Source organism: Melopsittacus undulatus, chromosome 4 (genome assembly GCF_012275295.1).
Source record: "Melopsittacus undulatus isolate bMelUnd1 chromosome 4, bMelUnd1.mat.Z, whole genome shotgun sequence".
Lineage (NCBI taxonomy): Eukaryota > Metazoa > Chordata > Aves > Psittaciformes > Psittaculidae > Melopsittacus > Melopsittacus undulatus.
The window spans coordinates 29,721,228-29,732,531 of NC_047530.1; the positions used below are offsets into that span (position 1 = coordinate 29,721,228).

At 42.8% G+C, this 11,304-nt stretch overlaps 1 long non-coding RNA gene across 1 annotated transcript; it reads left to right on the forward strand.

The window, feature by feature from the left end:
• The first annotated feature begins 1,076 nt into the window (after positions 1-1,076).
• On the forward strand, positions 1,077-6,338 carry LOC115946589 (uncharacterized). Its single transcript, XR_004080637.1, has 3 exons — positions 1,077-1,395; positions 4,467-4,519; positions 6,287-6,338. It is a non-coding gene; the product is annotated as an uncharacterized lncRNA (long non-coding RNA).
• Positions 6,339-11,304: the final 4,966 nt, after the last annotated feature.

Consider the following 11,304-nt stretch of genomic DNA (forward strand, 5'->3'; position numbering starts at 1 on the left):
TCCTCCCACTTCTTTCTTTAGTTTGTCTCATCTTGTTCTCTCCTCAGGGATGTATTGCTGGCCCACAAGATTCTGAAAAAAATAAAATAATTCTGTTCCATGATGGGTTCATGGGTGTCATCTAGCTTGATTCTTGTAAAAAGTATGGTATCATTAGAATCTCGACTGTCCTGAGATCCTCATGTCAGCCCCTCATCCTCCACTAAGGTCAGACAGCATCCTTTACAGGGTGAACCTCTATAGATACCCTTACCAGGCCCTCATTCAGGTTGTTCCAGCTGGGTGTTTGGTAAAGTAACTGATCTCACACCATTGTCCCAGGCCAGCAACCACAGTATTGTGTTTGGCATGAAGACTCAGCTACATCTGAACCTGCACTTCAAAGTAGAGTGTATTTATTACTTGGTTTGAGGATATGACGAAGGGGGTGAATTTTTAATTAGGCACCCAAAGGAAGGATGTTGACGAATTACTGTCAATGTGCTAGAGCCTTCAGTTTGCTACAGGACATCTAAGTAATTTGATGAGACCGCAGGCTTATCACCTGCTCCTTGCTGGGGCTTGTGTGGAAGTGTTTGAGGCCCGGTTAGATAGTGCTTTGAGCAACCTGGTTTAGTGGAAGGTGTCCCTGCTCACTGCAGGGGAGTTAGAACTGGACAATCTTTGAGGTCCCTTCCAACCCTAACCAGTCTGTGGTATCTGCCTGGTGTTGTGCCCTTGGCAGTAAGCAGTACGGGTACTGCTCCTGATGCTCAAAGGTGCTATGGCTGGCATTCACTATTAACTGAAATCCATTGCAGGGCTCTCAGCTGCATCTCCAGCAAATGCCATTTGCCGCCTTGGCACAGGCGGCTCTGCAGCTCCTCTGGAGTCACTTTAAAATTTGCCTGAACTGAGGCTTTGGCTCGAGTCTGGTGACGCTCCACGGTCTCCACGCAGGGACATTAACGTTGCGATTAACATTGCAACCATCAGCAGGGGCCCGAGCTGCGCAGCACAAAACGTTTTGATCTCGTAGAGCCTCCTGTAGCCTCCCGAGTACAGCTTTTATTCCTCCTCCCCCCGTTCCCCAGCCAGCGGGGCCGCAGCGGGCTGGGGCGCCGGCCGTTAGCTGCCCGGGCAAAGGCGCCCCGCGCCCTACCCGCTCCCACAGCATCAACGGGGGAGAGACAGCGGATGAGGCGCCGGGAGCAGACAATCCCGCTTCCCTCGGCGGGCAGCCGGTGATAACGAATCACCCTCCTGCGCCTTCGTTGCCGGGGGGTCTACATTCTCTCGCGGAAGGTTATCGTTCGTTGGGACGGCGGAACTGGCAGGAAGCGGTGCTGAGGTTCTGAGACAGCGCTTTGTCAAGGACGGCCTGATTGGCTAAAGGGACTCTGCAATGGTTAGCTGGTAAGAGTCAAGCCCTGTGATTGGTTGCGTTGTACCTGCAATGCGTCAAGTGAAGGTGCTGGAGTGGAGTGCTGTTGGGGGTACTGCTGCGGCCCGCTTCCTGCATGGTGGCGGTCGCCAGCAGCCTGGCACTGGCCGCGCCCGCAGAGGCTTGGGAGAGCCCTAGGGCTCTCGGCTCTTCCTGGCAGTATCAGTAGCCGTAACACTAGATTTCCCGCCTCTTTATGCTGCCGCAGCTTGCAGCAATAGTAATTGCTTGGCTCATGAGCCAGAACTGGCAGGAAGAAGCTTTCCCTCAGTGATGTCTTTAGAGTCAGGATTCTGTACGAAAGAACAGCAGAAAGTTGTGGGGTTTTTTTCCTCACTCCTTCCCCACAACCCACGGTCACAGAGGCACAAAATGTGGTGGTAGAAATTCGTTTATTCTGCCCTTCCACTATCAGTGTGAGAAGTGTTTCTTGGACTGCTGCTCGAAGTGACAGTTTGAGTGACAGTTGGAGGAGGACATGCACGATAAAGGGATGAGTGATCTCTTAAATATCTTGCTGAAACGCTGCAAAATCTTTCAACACAAAGAGACATGCAAAATTTGCCCCAAGCTGCAAAGCTGTGCAGAGGCACAGGAGGCTGGCCTGCACCCACACGGGATTCGGGAACATGGTTGGGTGTCTGGCCCCTTGGGCCTAGCCAAAGCCCACTTCAGCCTTCTTGCGTAAGGAGCTGCAGGCATGCTGTAACCACTTGTGTGGTGGGGTTTGTATGATCTCTAATTGAAATAAGCACAGTTAAACCAGAAGCAAACAACAAAGCCTTCTCTGCACCAATAAGAGGCTTACAGGACCGCTTTAAACATGATGGGAGTTTCAAACCAGCAAAAACTTCCTGGCACATCTGCAAAGCTACGTCTAAACGTAGAAGTAGGTTACAGACACTCCTGTCTAAATTCTTCAGTATTTCTGTTACTGGAATGTTTTCATTGCTCTTTTTCAAAACCCATTCTTGAAGCGTGAGTCAGCAAGAAGTCTGTGAATGTGTCAGGGAGCACTATTTTAAACAAGGTTTTACTGCTAAGCAATTATTAAAGAGCGTGTTTACATATGAAAATATTGCAATTTTGTACATGGCCCAATTTCTTGACTCTAGTGAGAGTTCTCTTCCTAATTACAGTTTTTAGGATGACATTCCTGATGTGCTGTTGAGAGGATTTTGAGTTAAATTCCATAGTAATTTGTTTCCTTTATTCTGTTTGCTTACTAGGAAGTAGAACACTTTTTATTTTAAAATTATCATGATTTCCTTTTCACAGCCTCACGGAATAGAAGCTGCTTTCCTGCTGGCATGAACACTTCTTGCTGTCTTTTATTCCAAGGAATTCTTTCAAAATATTAAAAACAATCTAGCCACTTTTCCTTGTGGTCCTAGCTAAGTGGAACAGGTGCAATGAAACCTTTATGGGAAAATTATATGCCTATGTAATTATAATGTTTATGAGTGAAGGTTTGCTAAAGTGAAACATAAAAGCAAGACAGCAAGCTCATTCAGTTTCTCATTTGGTCATTTAAAGTATGATAGCATTTTCGAAAAAAAAAAACAGTTTTTTAAATCTTAGCCTGAGGTCTTACCAAATAGAAAGGAAATGGGTTTAAAGCACTGGTAAAGGCATCACACAGCATTCTGCAGAACAACCTTAAACATTATGTATTAGTCATAAAGCCAAGTTGTTGTATTAATTCACTATAATGTCTGTACAAATAATAGAACTACATTAATGTCAGAGAACCTGAAGAAAGCTTTTAGAAGTGACATCATCATTCAATGGGAAATAAATATACCAATTTCAAAGTTAACAAGTAAATCATAGTTGCCCCAAGCAGTCTTCTGTAAAGCAGACTGTTTAAAAGATGAACTCAAGAGCCTTAGTGTATTCAGGACAGCAGTGATATTCTAAGAATTGGCTTGCTTTGAGCACAAGTTGCTAGAATGAGTCATTGTGAATAAATACCAACTACATGTTTATTAGAAAGCATTACATTGATCAAATTTAGGTAATTCCAAATTATGTAGGCAATGTCCAAAGCTATCAGTAAGCATGGAAAAGGTAATATGGAGTAGTAAGCAGAGTTCGTTATGGTTCTAAATATATCACATTCAAAACATTCTGATTAAAAACATGCACCGTCCATTTAAAGCAACAATTTTAAAAGCAGTATATTTACAGTAATGTCATTACACTAACATCTGTTAAATATATGCAGGTCTGCCATCTTATGGGGCCTGAATGGTACTGCCAAATAACAGAATATGGAACTACATGTTCATATTAGAACAATAGTTTCAATTTTCCCTTTTCATGTAATCTGCCCTTTCTTCTAGAACTTGCACCATTTGACTCATTGTTTCTATGTGATATGTATTTCTATGTAGTATTATTTCTATGTGATACTGCATTTATGTACGCATGCATGTGTACACATGTAAACACAGTCAGTAAAGGCATTACAATTGCAAGTTCGAGCATGGAAAAACTGGGAAGCATTTAAGTTGTGAGTTGGTTGTTTACATTATATGACAGCCTTGAACAACACCATTATGTGCTATTTTTTTCTTCAGGACCACTACCTGATTCGGCATTCAGGTGTTATTTAGTGAATAGCTGTCAGAATTTTGCTTTAGTCTCTTTGTTTGTATTGTGACTATGCTGTATTTGCTACAAGCTAGTGAAGCCCTATTCTAAAAACAAAGTTATTAATTTCTATATGGGCTTTTCTGTGCTGTTATTATTAGAGTATTATTATGAACAAATTTGAATAAAGTTTGTACAGGCCAAGGCAGACAGTCATCATGGAGATTTTCAGCCCAAGTGATTAAAGTTTGGCAAAGCTATTAAAGTTGCTGAAATGATGCTCATTTTTTGATTTTCTATTTTTATAAAAGCTGATGTCACATAAACTTGATCAATGACTTTTGGGTCAGCCAAGAACAAATACAAAAGAACATGTGAGTGTTATAATTAGCATAACAAGTATTATTTTACATTATCTTCCCTTTAATTGGTGCAAATTTATTTTCAGGTGAGAAGGATTCCTCAGGAAGACCTTATTACTTTGCTTTTGAAAAGTTTGAGGTGAGTTAGGAAGGTGGTTGATTCAAGTGATTGTGTTACTGTCAGATATTGTAGAGGAGCACTTAAGCAAGTTGTCCAGCTTTCAGTAAAGTTCTTTAGAGTCCTACCATTTGCTGGAAAATCTGGTAGTGCCTGGAATGTAAATACTTAGGAGGATGTCTGATTTCAGTGAGTTGTACCTGCATTAGGAAATACTCTTCATTATACTTTCTCCATTTAGTGTCATTTGGAAATGTACACATCTACCCTGACACTCTTGCTGGGAAAAGGCACTGAGCACAAACTGCCATTTAAATTACTGTTAATTGTATCTGATGATGTGGAATACTACATACCACCACAACAGAAGTCTTACAATAATTGATTTTGTGTGAGAACAAAAGGAGTCTTCACCTTTTCAGTTATTTCCCACGTATAAGAAAGGTTTTCTCCCACATTTGATGTTGCCTGATTGTAGTACTGTATTATGTGTCAGAGCCCAGTTGTCTCTGACAAAGTTCTTTTAGATACTCCACATAAGGGGTTTATGTTTAATATCAAATTTGCTTATTTGTTTGGGTTCAAGCCAGCTCAAACTCATTGCTCTCTCCAAAGCATGTGTTGTTGGTTGCTCACTTTCCATGTTGGCCTGGCCAGCTCAGGAAGATGTTATTCTCTACTCATTGTCTCAGGTAGGGCTGCTGTTTATACAGTATAATGACCCACTGGTACGGCCGTATATCTAAAACAAAGGTTACCTCCAGTCCCCATTGTATTAAATTCAGCTTTAGGGTAATTGCTGGTCATTCTTTACAGTCTTCCCTGAGATAATTATTTTTATTCTCATCTCCTCTAAGCCTTGATCCGTTGTAGGGGGATGTAGGTTGGTCACATTCCACCCATTGCCTCAGCCCAGCATTCAACAGTTACTGGACAGTGAGCTTCATACATATGTCACATGAATTACCAGCCCACTTGCCTCTGCATGGTGAAAGTGGGAGCATACGGGAAACTGGTTATTTACAATTTCCGAATGTAATTTGAGTTAATATCGTGTACTATTTGATTTTTCAGGTAACAGGTCAATATCAAGGTTACAAGAAACAACAATATGATGATTATTAACAATACAAGCATGAGATGTAACATTTGTTTCAATACATTGATAGCTTTTGTTGACAAGTCTTTAAAGATACCGTGCCAGTGATGTTTAGTAAGTCTGTTTTCCACTTTCACTAATTGAAACAGTTAATTCTTACACCATTTTTACTTGTCTTTCATCTAAACATTTTCAATTTCTGACAGATATTGGGTAACTTTGGCATTTTGTTTGAGAAAGGCATCTTGTGGATCAAAGATAATTCCACGTTACTGTATCTTAAATGGTGTGAACTATGACATCTTTTGTTCAATCAACAAGAAATCAACCTGGAAATCTGTTTGTTAGGTACAGAGCCCCGTCATTGCACATCAGTTTAATGGGCTTCCATTACAGGTAACAGCATACCAATTAAAATTGGTTTTAAAGGAAGAATGGGTACACATAACTTTATTTCCCTTTCTTGAATTAACAGCTCAGTAGTTAGCAGCCTCTCATGCAGCTAACAGCACTTTCTCTAATGGAGTATAGTTGTGAGCCTTGCCACAATTTAGAACAAAATGCAATAGATAAGCTTTTTACTTTGCACATCTTGTTGCCATAATGCTCATTGATATCCCTCATAACCTATGCCTATATATATTCTGTATATATATTCTGTATATATATTCTCTCCTGTATTGTTGCAGACCAGAAAGCCAACTGTATCCTGGGCAGCATCAAAAGGAGTGTGACCAGCAGGCTGAAGGGGGTGATCCTGCCCTTCTACTCTGCTCTCGTGAGACCTCATTTGGAGTATTGTGTGCAGTTCTGGTGTCCTCAACATAAAAAGGACATGGAACTGTTGGAGCAAGTCCAGGGGAGAGTCACAAGGATCATAAGGAGGCTGGAGCACCTCCCATATGAAGACAGGCTGAAGAAGTTGGGGCTGGTTAGCCTGGGGAAGAGCAGGCTGTGTGGAGACCTCATAGCAGCCTTCCAGTAGCTGAAGGGGGCTATAAGGATGCTTGTGAGGGACTATTCATTAGGAACTGTAGTGATAGGGCAAGGGATGATGGGTTAAAACTTAAACAGGGGAAGTTTAGACTGGATATAAGGAAGTTCTTTATTTTAAGGGTGGTGAGGCACTGGAATGGGTTTCCCAGGGAGGCTGTGAATGCTCCATCCCTGGTGGTGTTCAAGGCCAGGCTGGACAAAGCCTTAGGTGACATGGTTTAGTGTGAGGTGTCCCTGCCCATGGGAGGGGGGTTGGAACTAGATGATCTTAATGTCCTTCCAACCCTAACTATTCTATGATTCTATGATTCTATATGAAGACTCCTTGGGGCCTACATGAAATCTCCTTGGGTGTGCAGGGATAAAAAGGTCCCATAGATTGGTTGGTAAAATGTCATCATTTAAAGCATTATTAATTTCATGATGATTTTGCTCCCAAGTCCATATAGCATTTTTCTTCACCAAATTATAGGGATCCCCCTAAAATACTGAATCCAGGAATGTGTGACCTCCAAAGCCCAAACCTTCCTAATAAAGCTTGTAACCCCTTTTTATCAGAAGGTGCTTGAATACTTTGTGTCTCTGGTAATACAAATTCTGCAACTGTGTTCTGTTCTCCTATCCATCATGTACCTAAAAAAAAAATACAACTACTTGACTTGGTGCTTGCTGTTTCAAGTCAGGAATACTAATAGTAAGTGCAGAACAATAGCATTGATACATTTACTCAACATGCCCTCCGATTACAGTATCATCTGTATATTGCAAAATTGTTTCTTCAGGTGACAGGATGACTGATTCTAGCTGTTTAGCTAAGGTGACATGGGCAAAGATGGGTACATGCTTAAAACCTTGGAGCAGGTGATAAAAGGTATACTGACTTCCACCCCAAGTACGTGCAAACTGTGGTTTGTCTTGGGGATCAAAAAGACCATACCTTTTGTAGCTAATATTCCCATCCACAGAAGAGCATATTCATACCTACTATGCTGGAAACAAAGGCTGTTAAAATGCCAGTTGCATTACAAAGCCCTACAGTCAATAGTCATATACTATATTCAATCTGTTTTTTCTAAAAGGCCATACCGGGCTGTTACATGGTGGGTGAATTCTTTCTATAGTACCCTATTGCTCTAATTGTTTGACTAATTCTGTCACAGGTTTTATGGCAGGAGATTCTGGCTCTGAGCCTCCTTTCATTGTGGGGGTGTGTTGATTGCTCACAGCATGTGATCAACTTCCTGGGTGTAAACTTGAACTTGTTTGTTATTCATCCTAGCATAGATTTCGTGACTACAAAACAGACTTATGCAGAGCATGGGCATGCAGGCTTAATCCATTAGATAGGGGCAAGACTTTCGTGAAACTGGTAGTGTCAAACATATGTCCCCAGACTGGTCTGCATGAATGTTTCAGGAAGATACATGCTTCCACACCTGCCTTCTTACATCACTTCTGTATCTGTGTCCATGCATCACATACTTAAGCCCCAAATTTTAATTTGCCTCGGTGGATAAAGAACTGGCTGGATGGCCGCATGCAAAGAGCTGTGGTCAATGGTTCAATGTCCAGCTGGAAACCAGTAACAAGTGGTGTCCCTCAGGGATCGGTGTTGAGACTGATCTTGTTTAACATCTTTGTCGGTGACATGGACAGTGGGATTGAGGGCACCCTCAACAAATTTGCCGATGACACCAAGCTGTGTGGTTCAGTTGATATGCTGGAGGGAAGGAATGTCATCCAGAAGGACCTTGACACGCTTGTGAGGTGGGCTGATGCCAACCTCATGAAGTTTAACCATGACAAGTGCAAGGTCCTACACCTGGCACAGGTGTATGGATCCCAGGCACAGCTACAGGTCAGGCAAAAAGGAAATTCAGAGCAGCCCTGAGGAGAAGGACTTGGGAGTTTTGGTCGATGAGAAAATCAACATGAGCCGGCTTCAGTGTGCGCTTGCAGCCCAGAAAGCCAAACATATGTTGGGCTGCATCAAAAGAAGCCTGACCAGCCCATTGAAGGAGGTGATCCTGCCCCTCTGCTCTGCTCTTGTGAGACCCCACTTGGAGTATTGTGTGCAGTTCTGGTGTCCTCAACATAAAAAGGACATGGAGCTGTTGGAACAAGTCCAGAGGAGGGCCACGAGGATGATCAGGGGACTGGAGCACCTCCTGTATGAAGACAGGCTGAGAAGGTTGGAGCTGTTCAGCCTGGAGAAGGCTGCATGGAGACCTCATAGCAGCCTTGCAGTATCTGAAGGGGGCCTACAGGGATGCTGGTGAGGAACTATTCATTAGGGACTGTAGTGATAGGACAAGGGGTAATGAGTTGAAACTTAAATAGCAGAGGTTTAGGTTGGATCTAAGGAAGGAATTCTTTACTGTTAGGGTGGTGAGGTACTGGAATGGATTGCCCAGGGAGGTTGTGAATGCTCCATCCCTGGCAGTGTTCAAGGTTGGATGAAGCCTTGGGTGATATGGTTTAGTGTGAGGTGTCCCTGCCCATGGCAGGGGGGTTGGAACTAGATGATTTTAATGTCCTTCCAACCCTAACTATTCTATGATCTCTACAAAAAGGAGTCAGCTTCGTTCCCTCATCCACCTCCACACCATCCATGTCACATTTTCTATCTTGTCTTTTTCCCAGAGTCTTGGAAAAGGTGGATCTGGCTAGGCTTCTACAGTGGGGGCAATGATGGCAGAGAGGAAAATGCTCCTGGCCTGGACAGGAGCAAGTTACTCCCCATCAGCTGAGTAGTGTTAGCTGCTGATCATACACAACTCCAGGTTTAAAGGAGTTTACTCATGCATTACACATGCTGTTTCAGAGTAATTGCTCTATGCCAGAACATACTAGAGACACAGGGAGATTTTGCAGTGTGACTTGGAACTACTTTTGCAGTGGTAATTGCTCCACAGCTCAGACGAATAGGCATCTGCCATTTGTGTCTTTCCTTGCAATTTAAAGAGTCTTTAAAAAATCATAGAATCATAGAATGGTTTGGGTTGGAAGGAACCTTAAAGATCATCTAGTTCCAGCCCCTCTGCCATGGGTAGGGATACTTTTTACTAGATCAGATTGATCAAGGCCCTGTCCAACCTCACCTTCAACACTGCAGTTATGGAACATTCACAACTCACTTGGGCAACCAGTGCTAGAGCCTCACCACCCTCACAGTAAATAACTTCTTCCTTATATCCAAACTAAATCTGCTCCTGTTTAAGTTTGAACCCATTACCCCTTGTCCTGTCACTACAGTCCCTGATGATTAGTCCTTCTCTGGCAACCTTGTAGGCCCCTTTCAGATACTGGAAGGCTGCTATGAGGTCTCCACACAGCCTTCTCCAAGCTGAACAGTCCCAGTTTCCTTAGCCTGTCTTCAAATGTAAAGTGCTCCAATCCCATTATCATCCTTGTGGCCCTCCTCAGCCTTTTCCCATCAGTTCCATGACCTTCTTATACTGGGGGGGCCCAGAGCTTAACACAGTACTGCAAGTACACTGCCAGGGATGGAGCATTCACAACTTCCCTGGGCAACCCATTCCAGTGCCTCACCACCCTTAAAATAAAGAACTTCCTTATATCCAATCTAAACTTCCCCTGTTTAAGTTTTAACCCGTTACCCCTTGTCCTATCACTACAGTCCCTAATGAAGAATCCCTCACCAGCATCCCTGTAGGCCCCCTTCAGATACTGGAAGGCTGCTATGAGGTCTCCATACAGCCTTCTCTTCTCCAGGCTGAACAGCCCCAACTTTCTCAGCCTGTCTTCATACGGGAGGTGCTCCAGTCCCCTGATCATCCTCGTGGCCCTCCTCTGGACTTGTTCCAACAGTTCCATGTCCTTTTTATGTTGAGGACACCAGAACTGCACACAATACTCCAAGTGAGGTCTCACAAGAGCATAGTAGAGGGGCAGAATAATCTTCCTGGACCTGCTGGTCAGGCCAAACATATGTTTGGCTTTCTGGGCTATGAGCACCCATTACTTCTCAATATATTCTCATGCATTCTCATAAAATATTGTTGCTAATTAACAGGATTATTGTTTGAGTCTGAGAGCACTTCAGTGCTTAAACCCTCGCTATGTTTTTCTGCTTAAATTGATCAGAAGCTGATCCCAAATAGAAAGGAAAACGAAATGTGGATCAAACTTCTATGCAAAGCTGCATTAAAAAAAAACAAACTGATTGCACAGATTAAAACATTTGAGTTAGTATGTTGAGAAACATACTTTCTTCAGGTCCCAAATAACAGGGATGTCACAGGAAGGTCAGAGGTTGATACATAGGAAATACTGTTCTGGATCAGACTTGGGATCAGACTGAGCCAGTATCTTTCTGCAGCTATGCCAAGATCAGATCCATGAATCAAGTACTCACTGATGGGAACAGGAGACAGTCTATCCCATAAGATAGACTGCATTCTTAACTGCAGCAGTGATAGATTTTCTTAAATGTGAAGCATGACATGTAATAAGGCTTCCAGAATCATTGTCAATCAATAGCAGTTTGGTATTCATGCACATTTTAGAATTTACTCAATTCTTGACCATGTAATTACTCATTGATTTGGCAAACAGTAATTAAGTACATTACTTCTCCAAAAATGATACAAGATTCTATCCACCACTACAAAGCAGGCAACATTCCAGCTCTCATGTTTAGTCTGAGAAATTAACACACAGTAAACTGCTCTAAGCTGACTGTTTTAAC